Here is a 15,956-nt window from a genome sequence, read left to right as displayed (position 1 = left end):
GGAACAGAAGAGAGGAAGAAGTTAGACTGGTTTTCGCTGGAATGAGTGAGTGACAAGCAGTCAATAAACAGAAGAGCACGCTGAGCATTCAGAATGGATTTGAAGGAAAGAAATGATGAATACTATGAATTCACTGACTTTGGACATGGTTTAATGATTACAGAATAAACAGGAGATTTTATATTAACTAAATAAAAGCTTAGAAACAGTTGTGCATTGAGATAGAGAATTAGAAGCTATTAGCATACAGGCTAATATGGAACTTCCAAAGGGATGAGGTTAACCTGAAGGGAAAAAAAAAAAAGGCAGAGTAGGGCAGGGCAGGGAAGGGAGGGGAGGGGAGGGTAGGGCAGGGCAGGGCAGGGCAGGGAAGGGAGGGGAGGGCAGGGGAGGTGAGAGGAGAAGAAAAGCAGAGGAAGATGTCTTAAAGCAGAGTTAAGAGACAAGATTAAAATTTTACAAAAATATTAACAACCAATAAGGACTGGATGTGCCATTGCTTCATTCAGAATAGGTCATAGAAAGCTTAGACAGAAAACGGCTTTGGAAATGTCTTGATGACAGAAGTATTTCAGTTGTACCAAAGCATAATTTCTAAAAATATGCTTAAGCTGACTTCAAGGTTTAAAAGCAGAGCTATAAAATGATTTCCCTGTACTTCCATGAAATAAGGTATACCTGAATTTGCCTTTCATAGCATAAAATTGTGTTTTATGTTTTCAATGTAATTCTTCCTTGGTCAGAAGGAAATTTTTTTAATTCAACTATCCATAAAATGCACTGCTTTCTACTTATCCCATTAGATTCATCCACTACTCTTCCTTTTATTATTATTATTACTGTTAGCCTTTTTCTCTCTCTCTTTCTCTCTCTTGATGCTCATATTTTTGGCTTTAGTAGTTTCCTGGGGAAAGAGCCCAGTTAGCTTAATGTTTTATTATTGCATACTACCTCACGAAGTTAGGTGATTAATTTTACACTTGGCAGTGTTATCAGGCAACAAATGAAGAGTTACACATGCGATTTAAAATCTACATATTTCTTACTTCTTAACAAATACAGAAACGGATGGATGGATGGATGGATGGAAGGATGGATGTTAAAATTATTTTTCACCTTATAATGTTAGTGAATAATATAAAAAATACTTTCACTACCAATAAACTTAATTGCTTCATGAGTAATATTTTCTACATGTTAATGCTTTATCTCCTGGTCTTCATATCCACAGATCACTTTTGTGTTATTTTAAGAGCACCCTTCCCAAAGTATCAGAAATTAATTTAAATACCAGTTTAAAGTCATGTCAAAATTATGCACTGAATCTGGACACCTTATATAACTTTGGGCCAGCGATTATTCCTAATGCATTCTTGTTTATCCAAAATGGAATGAGAAGCCTAAAGACCTTGCATAATTGAATCCTGAAGAAGGATAATGGGAAATTTAGCCAACTGAGTTAGCCCCATTGAAACAGCATAAACCTGCTCTACAACTCACATGGAAAATCAGCTTTGAAATGATGAAATCTGGTAAATTTAATGAATATTCAACCATATTAAGACTTTTTTCTGAAATTTTGATTGATACATACATTTTTCCCCACCAAATCAAAGTTTTCAAATTCCATCCTTATAAAGGTTGTCTAAGTAGGGTATAAGCAGGCAAATGAAATTACATATGCTTATGAATCTTATTTTCACACTGAATTATAAATAAATGTAAATTAAAATACACAATGGAAAAAGAAATCAGTAAATCTCATAGGAATAAGCAAGCACAGGTTGCTCTAATCATCAATCCCATCAGTCCTGAAACGGAACAAGGAGCAGAGGGAAGATCTGCCTCCGTCTCTCTGTGAATCTGCTTGTCCAATAAAAATAAAGTAAATCTTAAAAAAAATACCTGGGCCACCTTTATTCCATTGGTTGCTTTGGATGCCTTAGTACTTTTGAAATTAATTTTTTTTAAACTAGGTCCCTCGCATTCTCAACAGTCTTGATGGTCTTTATTTCCAGAAAAGTATGCTTCAGTTAATCTTATACTAGACATAATTTGTGAAGGAGAAAATGGAGTATTGATAGGCAAAAAGGAAGAAACCAGAAACACAGATTCTTGTTTTTCTCCGCTACATGGTAACAAATAGGCTATTTACTCGCACTTGAGATCTTAAAACTATCTCATGTTTTTCAAGACACATGCTAAATGTCTGAAACATTAAACAAATCTGCATTCCAATTGATTTCTACATAATCACACATAAGATAACTCCTTTTGGTTTAATAATGATGTTGTATCATAGAGCAATGAATTAAAATGGATACATTTCACAAATTTACTGATTTAAGTTATAGTAGTTTTGAGAATTTATGAACAAGAATTCAAACTCAAATAAGTCATATTTGTGCCTTCAATTGCTTTGGAGGATTTTCTCAAACTCTTAATTGTGACCGCTCTCCCCGAATGCCATACAAAGCCAGGCCAGAAAGTACACTGTTCATTTTTCTGTGCAAAAACATTGTCAGATTTACTTCCTTCAGGCTGAGAAAAGGAGTACAAGCTGTGCTCAGGATACACATTAGAGCAATTACTTATGTGACTTAGTGAATACAGTGGCACAGTAATATTTGGAGAGACACCAGTGTTGATACAGTGTGTGGCCAACATTTGTCTCTCCATTATAGAGTGAATTATTTTTGATTAATGCAAGATGTGATTCACTCCCCACTTGGAGTAAAGGAAAAAATGAGAAACTAAGTTAGCACTGAAGAGCAGGACTAGTTAGGAAGCCTGAGGAATCACAGCTGTTCCAGTACTCATACTGCTTGTTTGACACACGTTTTAGATGCTCCTAACTCAGTCCCTATTGATGTTATAAATAAGAAAGGAAAGCTGAAATGCTGTTGCAAGAGTGGTTAACCTACATTTTAGAAGAGCAATTAATTCAGTCAGTTTTCTAACAACAATAGATTTAGTGCATCTTCCCTAACCACAGTATATCTATCCATGAGACTCTCATGGTACTGCTGGCGAAAATTAAAAGATTTAACAGTTCTTTTACTATGGACTCTTTTCTTCTCTTCAAACTTTAAGAAAGTAAAAATTTAAAAAAATGAGAAAAAAAAAAGAACAGAAAGTAAGCTCCTTTTCAGAGTCTATTCTTATTGCCAAAGTAGCATTATTTGATTGAACATCAATCAAAATCCATGTGGATAAACTAGAGGAAATTATATTTCATTTTCTAAAATTAGAAGTCATTATCCAACTAAAGATAGCTAGCTAAAACCATCACTGGGAAGTAGTCATAAGGGCCAAAATGTAACCAAAAAAAAAGGAAGGAAGCCAGCTAGCTTACAGAGGAGACCAGCACAGAACTAAAGAACAGAGATAGAGAAAAAACTCAAGACTGAAAAATACGTAAGTTCTTTGCAAGAGTATATACTAGGTAGTAAATAATAAAGCTTCAATTACAAGTAGGTTCCTGCTCTTTATAATCAAACAATCACTAAAGAAAACAAAATAGTAGCTATAATCCAGTTTCAGTGAAGAAAATGAGAAGAAAAATTCATATTATAGCTTTTTAATGCTATGCCTTTACAAATGACTTTTAAAAAAATCATTCAGGTCCCTGTGTGGTGGCCTAGTGGCTAAAGTCCTCACCTTCCATGTGCCAGGATCCCATAGAGGCACTGGTTCTAATCCTGGCAGCCCCACTTCCCATCCAGCATATGCTTGTGGCCTGGGAAAGCAGTTGAGGAAAGCCCAAGGCCTTGAGTTCCTACACTTGTTTGAGAAACCTGGAGGAAGCTCTGGGCTCCTGACTTCGGATTGGCACAGCTCCAACCATTGCAGTCACTTCTTGAGGAGTGGATCATCAGATGGAAGATCAAAAAACAAATCATTCAAACATAGCAGAAAATCAGAGGGACAGACTTGAATTCACTGCTTAACTCCATCAATGCCTACAACAGCCTGCAAACAGGCCAGAGGCCATTGTACCAACAAGGCTCTCCATGTAGTTGCCAGGAACCCAAACACCTGCTTCTTCCCAGGCTCTGCATTGTCAACATGCAGAACTACAGCTAGGGATCAACCTCAAGCATTCTGACTTGGAACATGAGCTTCTTAACCTCTAGACTAAACGTGCAGCCCTCCAGGTACATTTGAAGATCCCTTATACTTTGGTCTTTTGCTAGGGCAGCCAAAACAACATACTGCACGATGGGTTAGCTTTAACGATTGAGGTATATTTCCTTCACACTCTGGAGAATAAAAGTCTTCGATGCCAAGATAAAAGTGTTGGCAGTTTATGCTTCTCTTGTGGTCCCAATCTTGAGCTTGCAGATGGCACTCGGCTGCTCTCTCCTCACTCGGTGCTTTCTCTGTTAGCATCCCTGCTGTCAGTTTGTGTGGCCAGGTCCCACTTCGTTTTCATCATTGTACCAGACACACTGGATAAGGGTCTGTCCAAATAGCCTCATTTATTCACAATCACATTGAAAGATGTCATTCTTAACACGATCATATTTTGAAGTATTGGGATATCAGCTGTTAACATGGGAAACTTAGAAGGACACAGCTAAGCTTGTAATTCACAATGAAAGAAGCACGAGTCCGTCACCCGTCTACCTGGATAACGGACGCTCCCTCTGTTTACGTCTTTACACAGACTTCATTTGTTCTCTTCCATTGCCTTGAAATTTAGTTACACTCAACCTCCAATTGTTAGTAATAAGCAAATGAATATGCTAACATTTGTAGGATAATTCCTTATCTGTAACTGATATTTCAGGTGCTCTGAAATTATTTTTTCTTGCTGCAAAGGAGCCTCAACCTCATTTGGTGACACAAAACTGACCTGAAAAAGAACATTTATAGTCTTCATTTTCTGTCACATGAGTACGGTTTGCTGTAGAGCATGCTATGGCATACGGTTACTGAAAGTTATATTACAGATATTTAAAGATACGATTTTGGGCCCAGCGCGGTGGCGCAGTGGTTAAGGTCCTTGCCTTGCACGCCCGGGATCCCATATGGGCGCCGGTTCTAATCCTGCCAGCCCCGCTTCCCTTCCAGCTCCCTGCTTGTGGCCTGGGAAAGCAGTCGAGGACGGCCCAAAGCTTTGGGACCCTGCACCCATGTGGGAGACCCAGAAGAGGCTCCTGGCTTCGGATCGGCATAGCATCGACCGTTGTGCTCACTTGGGGAGTGAATCATTGGACGGAAGATCTTCCTCTCTGTCTCTCCTCTCTGTATATCTGCCTTTCCAACGAAAAAATAATAAAAATAAATCTTTAAAAAAAAAGATACGATTTAGGCATTGCATTGCTATGTGAAAAAGTAAATTTGAACAGGCTGTTACATCTATCTTGAGAAGTTATTTTTTTAAGACTTATTTATTATTTTTATTGCAAAGTCAGATACATAGAGTGGAGGAGGAGAGAGAGAGGAAGATCTTCCATCTGATGATTTACTCCCCAAGTGACTGCAATGGCCAGAGCTGTGCCAATCTGAAGTCAGGAGCCAGGAGCTTCTTCCATGTCTCCCACGTGGGTACAAGGTCCCAAGGCTTTAGTCCGTCCTCTACTGCTTTCCCAGGCCATAAACAGGGAGCTGAATGGGAAGTCGGCCACTGGGATAGAACAGGCACTCATATGGGATCCTAGTATGTTCTATGCAAGGACTTTAGCTGCTAGGGTAAATTCTGATGAAATCACAATTCAAATCTTTTTTTTAAAAGATTTATTTTTATTATTTTTTTATTGGAAAGGTGGATATACAGAGAGGAGAGACAGAGAGGAAGGTTTTCCGTCTGATGATTCACTCCCTAAGTGAGCGCAACAGCCAGATGCTATGCTGATCTGAAGCCAGGAGCCTCTTCCGGGTCTCCCACGCGGGTGCAGGGTCCCAAAGCTTTGGGCCGTCCTGGACTGCTTTCCCGGGCCACAGGCAGGGAGCTGAAAGGGAAGCGGGGCTGGCGGGATTAGAACCGGCGCCCACATGGGATCCCGGGCGTGCAAGGCAAGGACCTTAACCACTTGCGCCACCGCGCCGGGCCCCACAATTCAAATCTTAAAAGAAATATAGTCCAACTAAAATGTAAATTTATACTTATATATAGACAAATTCATAGATATACCACAACATTCTGTAAAGGTGCTTCATGAAGTTCATGGTAGTATGGAATATAACATAAATTATTTTTGCAAAAAACAATAATGAATTGTCATGGTCACTCATGAGGGACTGAGGTGGCCAAATAGTAGGACAAGATAGCACATGCAGGTGAGTTCCGTGGTGAGCATGAGCTAACTGCAAACTCAGGAAGGCATCCAAGTCTGAAGTCCCGAGAGGGTAGGAGTCACATTCAGCACAAATTAAGTTGAAAAGACTAGTAAGGTGAACTATGTGGTAAACACTAGCTACGTCCAGGGAGAAACCTTCAGTTCTTTCTCAAGGGGGCAAATACTCAGAGTCCTGATAAATTGCCCACGGCTCCTCTATTCTCTTACAGCTAGAAAATGTACTCTATCCCATACGACTCTCTCCCACATTTATTCTCAGAAGCTGGTCCTGGCAGCATTTTAGCACTATCCAGACCACTTGGTGCATCACATGGGGACCCCGGCTTGATATTAGGTGGCCTCCCCATCCCCAGTATTGGGGTGAATGAGAGGCTGAGTATGGCTTCTCCCTTTAGCCCCATCCTTCTCCCAGAAATGGGAAGAAATCAAAAATTTGGAAATGATCACATCACTAACCCTGATCAACTATGCAATCATAAAAAAAAAAGGCAACAACACTGTCATCAATCATGAGAGCAAAGTCATCAGTGAGTGTCATGAGGAATGAGCTCATCACGTCTCATGCCATCATTGGACTGCTGCACTTCGGCGACAGCATGCTAACACTTTCAGGATATGTGGGATGTTTATACTCCCAGCATTCCTGGCACTGATTATTCTTTGAGTTACCCAACACAGGCAGGTGGACCACAGACAGCCAATGAGAAGCATGTGTGTCAGTCTCATCATGTACTCACATGTATCCTGTATATCTCACAATGGACAGTCCTTGCTTATCCCTCAAAATTCATGCTATTTATTCTGATTCACTTATTATACACGTATATGTCTACAATAAGATCTCCTAGGTTTAATTTAAAGAGAAAGTTGGTCATGGTTTATACTCAGACATCAAAACAGATCAACTAATCTTTTATTCTATTATGTTACCTTTCCACATTATAAAATAGAGGATAAAAATCATGGACAGAAAATTAGTTTAAATGTATAATATGATTTTATAACATTTTAATACGATTAAATGTGATTTTACAACATCCAAATGCTGGCTTAAAGAAAATACCGAAGATGGACATTCACTCTTGCTACCCCCATAAGATCACGGGTATTTTTCTTAGGAGTTTGAGGGGTGGGGGAAATGAAAAGATAGGGAGATTTTAGCCTCTGGGTGGAAGAAGGGTAGGACAAAATTACAAAATTTGATTTTCCTTTTTGTTTCTGTGTGCCCTGCAATGTTAAAAAAAAAAAAAAGTAGAAGCAAACCTTGGAAACAGCCCACCACTTTTAAAAAGTGTTGTCTTGCTTCAATAACCTCGTTCAGTAATCCCAGCTCTCTCCCGGAGGCAAAGGAATCATTCCTTCCCTGCACCAAGGGAGCTGTTTAGTTCCATTATGAGGTTATGCGAAGGATGGATGTTGGAAAATCCATGCCTATGAAGCCCTCTACGCACCGGTATCCCAGAAGGGAATGGGGCAGGAAGCAAAGCATCGGTACCTACTCCATGGAACTTCTAGTCTGAATGCGAACAAAACCCAAGACCCTCCCACAAAATGCTCAAGTAGTTGACAGGTGCACTTTATTATCAGTCTAAATCTAGAGTGGGAGTTCAGTTCTTTCCTGAGACACCCACCCTGTCTTCCATTTATGGTTATTAAGCTTTGCTGCTTTACTTACCATTAAAAATGATAGGCTTAAAGTACAATGATGGACCCCAAGAAAAGTGTTGGTCCTCTTTTGTGATGATTTAAGGACAGGACCTGAACTGAAAACAGATATCATGTCAAATCACTTCCCCTCAAAAGGAAGATTTGGGAATTCATTTCCAAACCATGAGAAAAATTGATAGGTTAGTTTTCCAAAGTAGCTGAGTAATGCACTCTTATTTTGCATTTATACTAGTTAGCAAAACTGGTAATGTAAAATCTAGATAGTTTAGACAAGCATTATTTGACCCACGCAAGAAAGTAACGCAAACAGAAAAGAAATTAGTTGTTAATTTATTGACAATTTCCAAGACACTGTTTATTTTTTCTGTATGTTTTGGGGTGTCATTACTTGTTATTTGTAATTTTGATGAGAACCATGAGGGTTCTATCGTTTATATATAATTCTCATGGTTCTCATCGTTTATATATGAATTAATACTGATCAAAGCATATTGAATGAGCCCAACCATCTGGGGTAGTATTTTCCTTTTCATAACTGACAAATTTAAATGGCAATAAATAGCTGCATAACTAGTTTTACAAACAAATAAAACTAAATAAAAACAAAAAGGCTCTATAAATTTGTTTAGCTCTATACTTACAAATAAAAACACGCAAGTAAATAAACACACTTTACTTTTGATCACTCAAATGAAAATATTTATACAGCTGAACTGATTTTAAAAATAGCATTTTCCTGTTTACAAAACAAAACCTGAATTAGTATTGACTAGAAAGTCACAACTGGGCCCGGTACAGTAGTCTAGTGGCCAAAGTGCTTCCTGCGCCGGCATCCCATATGGGCACCGGTTCGTGTCCCAGATGCTCCATTTCCTTTCCAGCTCCCTGCTTGTAGCCCTGGGAAAACAGAAGACGACAGCCCAAAGCCTTGCGGCCCTGCACCTACATGGACACTTGGAAGAAGCTCCTGGCTCCTGGCTTCAGATCAGCTCAGCTCCAGGCATTGGCAGCCACTTGGGGAGTGAATCAGCAAATGGAAACTCTTTCTCTCTGTCCTTCTCTCTAAATATGACTTTCTACTAAAAGTAAATAAATATAACTTTAAAAAGAAGGTCACCGCCCTTCTACTGTTTTATATCCTATCCTTACCTGTGTACAATACACTCCAAAATTATGAATCCTTACTGTTTTCTATATTAAAGAAAAAAGACTCTTAAATATTCCAGGACACGAGGCCATAATTTGAATTCATTTTACCTTGCTTTATTGTTTCTTTTTTATTCTTTGTCCCAGTTATATTTATTTTGCCTGGAGGGAGGGAGCTTTTTATACTTAATAAGGTCAGGTACTTAAGAAGGAATTGGCCCAAGCATATTTTAACATCTTCTTGTTGCTCCAAGTCAAACTCTAAGTCAAGCTCCTGTTTATTTTATAGTTTATTTTATTGCATACTTCTGCAATTAATATCATTTCACCCTTAACATTGTGAAATATCTGGGACCAGTGGAAAATGTATTAAGAACATGATGGGCATTTTACTTAATGAAATTAACAGAGTTCAGATCATTGTTTAAAACTGTAATAAATAATCTTTTGTGTGCCCCACTGTGTGTGTGAGAGAGAGACAGAGAGAGAGAAGAGGGGCTGGTGATGGGTTTCACATATTCAAGGCCTCTGTTAAATTTCCACAGTGATGATTTCATCTTTGTGACAGTCTGGTTGCTTTTAATTATTTCCCTTCCTGTTTTTTTTTTTTTTCCGTTTCTCTTTGGGAAAATATTGTTCTATCAATATGTGTATACTAGAGATAATCAAACATTTCTGAATGAAAAAAAAATAAATAAAATTTGTTACTCTTTCTTTAATTACTTTTTTCTCTTTTTGAAATGCTATTAACACTGTGTTTCTTTTGTACCGCGATACATAAAATTAGCTCAGTTTTGCATGATCAACAGGTTTACTTTGAATGATTTCTTGGAGTGGCAATGGTCTGCAAGTACAAAAGACAGCTTCAAAATCCAAACTGAAAGCTATATAGAAAGTATATAGGATGTAAAATCTAGTTCCTAAAACCTGAGTATTGATATTGGGGGCTTTCTTATGGTATAGCCTGTTAACACACTGCCTGCAAAACCAGCATCCCATAATGGGATGAGTTGCTTCTGCTTTTCATCTAGTCCCCTGATAATACACCTGAGTACAGTGAAGGATAGCCAGGTACCTGGGACTCTGCATCCTTGTAGGAGACCTGGAAGAGGGTCCTGGCCTGGCCAATGCAGCCATTTGGGGGTTGAACCAGCATATGGAAGATCTCTATCCAATTCTCCCTATGCAACTATGCCTTTCAAAGAAATAAGTTGATGGCTCAGTTGGCCAATTATCCACCTGCAAATTTAATGTTGAATTCCACGTAAATTATGTTGTCCAATTTGCAATTTAGTATCTCAGAACTGATGCAGAATGTCAAATCCTTTAAAATATATATTTGGAATAAAATATTACTGATTCTTACAATGTAGACTAGTCCTAGCAGACAATGACAATTTGCCAAAAACCATCATTGCCCAACTAGGTCTGATGGAGGAAAGATGAAGGGAAGAACACATGAGATGAAGAGTAGTAACAGTAATATTAACAGTAGTTACTTGCCAGTTAGTAATTGCTTCCTATATGACAGCCCTACTCAAAAAGTATTGCACATATTAACTCACTTGACCTTCTCAAGCACATTTCCAAAAAGTAACAATTATGATGGGTTAAAGTATAACTCTTTCAAGTAAAAACTGATTTATATGCACACAAATCTTTCATTTCCTTTATTGCCTGTCTGTTCCAGGAAGGGAAAATATTTAGGGATATTTCAGTTTTTACCAAGTCCTTAAGAGATCTCAAATTCATACTGTAAATCAATTATATCTTAGTGGCAAACTTTAGGCATTGAACCATAGAAAAATTCTATGTATAAAGGGAAAGTTATCTTTGTCACAGGCTTGTATAACTTAAAGGATATATAAAATTAGCAGAAATCAAGGTTATAAAAGAATCTCTTACTATATTAAATTAAATGAAAGAAATAAAGAATGGAACAAAAAATTTGCACAGAAGTGGAAAACCTGAGAATACCATTTCTGAATATCAGACAAAGCATGTAAATGTAAGGAAAAAATAATTTTTTTTCAAAAAATTATTTGAGGTAATGAAATCACAGTATTTTTCTTGTGGAAGATTTTTATATAATACACACAGCTGCAAAAGAAGTACAGTTATCTTCTGTAATTTTGAAAGTACCTAAAATATTACACCTCAGGAGAATAAAAACATGTCAACAGTTTCTGCCCTCATTTCCAAGAGCAGTCAAATATATTCAATTTAAGGCCCATTCCTACATACTCACATGCTTTTGTTCTTCTACACCTTCCTAAATGATTCTATTTGGTGGTCTGCTACATGTTGTAAAGGCAGGAAGGAATATTCTTACCTTCACCAATAACTAAGTCCTAAAACATGTGCTCAATATTTTGAATTAAGGAATAAAAAGAAACATTACAAGTGACTTTATTCCCTCCCATTTGAAATAATTTCTGTGCTATTACAAGTATCGACATTATTTTATAACCTGAATATAATGTATTTTTTTTTCTTTAATTTTCTCCCTTTCACAATTCAGATTTAAAAATGACCTTCAGGGTCAGCATTGTGGTGTGGCAGGTACACCTTCCACCTGTGACACTGGCATCCCAAATGGTTGCCAGTTTAAGTACTGTCTGTTCTACTCTGATCCACCTCCTTGCAAATAGCCTGGGAAAAGCAGCAGAAAATGAACCTAAGGTTGAGACCCTGCCACGCCTGCTTCTGACTCCTGCCTTCAGCCACTGCAGAGTGGACCAGTGCATGAAATCTTTCTCGCAATGTCTCCACTATTCTATAACTCTTTCAAGTAAATAATGATGTTGAACTTAAAGTAGAAAAAAAAGTAATCTTTTTATTGGTGAACAACAAACAGTCCACACCTGTCTATTGGCAAAGACTTAGAATCCAGCAGATACTCTCATTAGGAGAGTATATATCCCAATTGCATTTAACTTAACGATTTTCTTGGAAATGTGACATTCATGAATCCACTATTGTGATGGTTAAGATGTCCATTTTCTTCTCTGCATGTGTTAGTATCTATCTGTACCTGTAGACTTACAAATAACAGTGATTTTTTTTTTTCCCAAACGGTTTTGGCATGGCCGTGCATTGTCTACCAAAGAATTATTAAAAAGTATAATTTAGTATTCTAGTAAACAAAGGAATGAGTATATCTGTAATGACTTTTGGTCGTATTTCTAATGCTTGTTTCTACCAATCATCAAATGTGCTCATGTTCTTTCTGATGCATAAGCAACATTTGCAATCTGTGTTCCATGAGTATTAGAGCACCGATGTTAACTAAGCAAGGCAAATAAGTGAAAGTGATGCTTGAAGATTACAAGCTTGCCTTTTGTTTACACAACCTCTTAGTAGAATTCCTTAGACAAAGTTGTTAGTCTTTATTTAGACAACTGACTGTAGTAGTTCTTTGAGTTATACTATTGAAAAAATAATGGAAAAAAGGTTGCATGGCTGTCAGAATTCTATCTGTGAAACATAAAAAAATCTGCTCTCTGATAATAAAAAAGTTGAAATTTTAAGGACTAAAAGTTAAAATAATAATTATATCTCTTTCTTCATGATATATGGTCACACATTATGTGCTTTTATTCTTGTGGTATAAGATACTGAGAATACTAGAAGCTAAGTATTTTTGAAGTAATGTGGAAATAGAGACAATCTGTCATTCAAAACAATGTGTACATATATACATACTACATCCAACTTTAGCAATTGAACAAACCTGTATCTTAGAAATCAGACACTATTTAAAATAATAATGGTGCTCATTTCCCAAGGTGATCAGGGGCTGGCAATGGGACATGTGAGTTAAACTGCATCTTACAATGCTGACATCCCATATAAGAGTGCCAACTGGAATTCCTCCTGCTCAAGTTCCCATTCAGCCTACCGGTAATGTGCATGGGAAGGCTACAGAACACAGCTTGAGTACATGGTTCCCTGCCACCTGTGTGGAAGACCCGGATGAAATTCTGGCTTGTGATGTCCACCTGACACAGACATTGCTGCTCACTCTATTTGGGAAGTCAATCAGCACATGGGAAATCAATCAGACTTCTCGTCTTCCCTCTGCCCCACACCATCTCTCTTCCTTTCAACTAACAAACAAACAAAAAAACAAACAAATAAATAATCAAATAAATAAATAAAAACAGTATTGATAGTAATTTGGCTGCATCTATGTTCACAACAACAACAACAAAAACCAGTATGTGGGAGAATGAAAATTCATTGAAGTGCAATGATTTAAATATTTCTCTTACCCAATGTATTTTCCTTGAGGTTTTGATGACTTGTAATATTCCACAGGAGATAGGGTTTTGGTTTACAATCACTTAAAAATGAATACTTTCAAAATCTCATATTATATACTTATTCTAATCTCCCTTTTCAATAAGCTTTGTATTATCTAATATTAACACCCCCTCAATTGATACATATACTATGCATATGTAAATACATGAAAATGCTAACATATCTGGAGTTTGTTATACAACTAGTATCTAGAGTCAAATATTTTACAATAACACAAGCCACTTAGGTGCTATCTATATAAATTTTCTTCAGAAAATTAATTTACATTTTAATCACTTCTTAATTTATATTTTTATAATGCACATAGAATTAAAATCTGGCCTTCCTGTCTTGCAATTAGCTTTTTAATAGTATTTACCACTTAGCTAAATAGCATTTCACTGCCTGCTTCAATTTTCCATGCAAATTCTAATTGTTGCCATTACCTCGGTGAGTAAATAGAATATTTTAAATGGCACTTCTTAGAGCTTATGAGTATCTGGTAATAAGCCTTTAGTATTATATCCATCAACAACTATTGGGGATATCTGTCATCTGTAATAAAACAAAGTAATTTATCTTTTGAAGCAATCATTGTCATTAAAACCTTATCAATCATAATAGCATAACAATGAGAAATTCTAAAAAATGGGAGTAAGAGATTTTTAGCCACACGGTTCAATTTAACAGTCAGCAATATACTGTACACGCTTGTTAAGCACACATATAATAACACGCAGCCAACAGGAATGAGTAAGATACATGTCAAATTTCTGAAGAGAGATCACAGGGCTCTTAGTGCATAATGTATGCCTTGTTTATAGGTCACTGACCACTGAGAACACTTCACCAAATTATTTTGCACTTCCCTGAAGTTGCTCATCATAGCATGTATTAGGATTCATAATCATGGTAGAAGCTAAAATGAGTGGTTCAACAGAACAAAACTATAGCCAAGTAACCCAGACTGTCCAGGAGGAAGGCAGTTGTTTACACTTTATCAGCACACGTATACTTTGTAACTGACGATTGGAAGCATTAAGAGAAGACATTACTAGACTATCCCAATCTGCCAAGTAAAACTTCACAATTATCCCACTAACATCAGAAAGAGGTCAAACTTGCATCTCTATCTAAAGGAATATATTAGATTGTTTGTCATTAAAATTTTGACCTGTTCACACATGTCGAAACAATATCTAGAAAATATGCATATATATATACGTATATATTTCCCAAATGTAAAACACACTTTTTACAAGTCACTCACCAACCACTGCATTGATTTAAAAAAAAAAGAAACCAAAGTGAATGAAAAAATAAGTAACAAAATCTGACAGTTTTTCATTAAAACCAAGTATTCTGCTTCTTTTTATAATAACACAAAATCTTAGCATAATAAAAATGGCATAATCTTGCAATACTGTTGTATGCATGTGGATTTAAGTTTTCCTACTTTTGAGGCAGTTCACTAGCCTAGCCAGCAGATGTGAGCAATTGAGTAACTCCATACTTTACATATCCCTAAAGGAACTAAATCCGTGAGGGATGAGATGCATTCTGTTCACTCTCTAAGTAGTTCTGTTTCTAAAACATTCTGAAGTCTTCTTTAAGGAGCATATATGTTTCTCCCAGTCGTAGTGATGCCCATATCCTTATCAACTTGCTCTCCTACAGCATGAAAAATATCAATGGGTTTGTCTTTATTCACCCTCTCCAGCATTTTGCTAATCCAAGCCAACTGCTCTGTTTCCTGCAAATGGGCAAGACACTTCCAGATGGAAAATAGCAGCAAAGAGGGCAAGAGGTCTTTCACGACCATTTTTTTGAGTAACTTAAATATCAAATACTACAACATACCAATAGAAATTAAAGCAGAGGAAATGGAAAATGCTACCTCCTTAACAGGCAAGGAATGTGCTTCTACCGAAGTAGAAGCCACAAATCAGGCGTGGGAAGGTGAGGAAGATTTATTTTCTCATTTTAGAAAACGGAATGCCTTTGCATTTGCCCAAAATAAGGTACATAAATATCACTAAAAAATGAAATTACTTTCTGTGTAACAAGAATGTATTGATTTCTTGAATTAATTATTCCAGCCTTGCCTTCCCTCCCAGCACCCTGGCTCACACAGTAAAGTACCGCCGTAAACATTTAGTGTGGAAAGAATGTTAATGGTAATTTTACATGTTCATTTAGAACCAAAAGATACTAACATGCATACTCTATGTAATGAGTTATTCCATTGCTGCTATTAAGTTTCCTTCTTCATAAAGTATCCAAAACAGGTGATACATTAAAGAAGTTTGAACACTGCTAGCCATACCACAGCCACTTCACATTATCTAGCAATGTATCCCAACCTCAGAGTTAAGCAGCAACCTTCAAATAGAGTGATGAATTCAAATGCCATAAAGTGTTGGCATTGTTAGAATTTTGCTAATTTCTCAGTAAATTGTTTAAAACATTGCACTGTAACATTAGCTATTAAATGGCTTCTGGTCCTCTGGAGGGGGCTGCTGCTGTAGAAAT

At 37.0% G+C, this 15,956-nt stretch overlaps 1 protein-coding gene across 1 annotated transcript in view; it reads right to left on the bottom strand.

Moving 5' to 3' along the window:
• The window catches only part of CCSER1 (coiled-coil serine rich protein 1), a 1,046,074-nt gene that overhangs the window by 338,545 nt on the left and 691,573 nt on the right, over positions 1-15,956 (bottom strand). The window lies entirely within an intron of this gene.

Source organism: Ochotona curzoniae, unplaced genomic scaffold, assembly GCF_017591425.1.
Source record: "Ochotona curzoniae isolate NIBS_2020 unplaced genomic scaffold, NIBS_Ocur_1.0 scaffold_4506, whole genome shotgun sequence".
Lineage (NCBI taxonomy): Eukaryota > Metazoa > Chordata > Mammalia > Lagomorpha > Ochotonidae > Ochotona > Ochotona curzoniae.
This window is presented reverse-complemented; position numbering and strand designations above follow the sequence as displayed.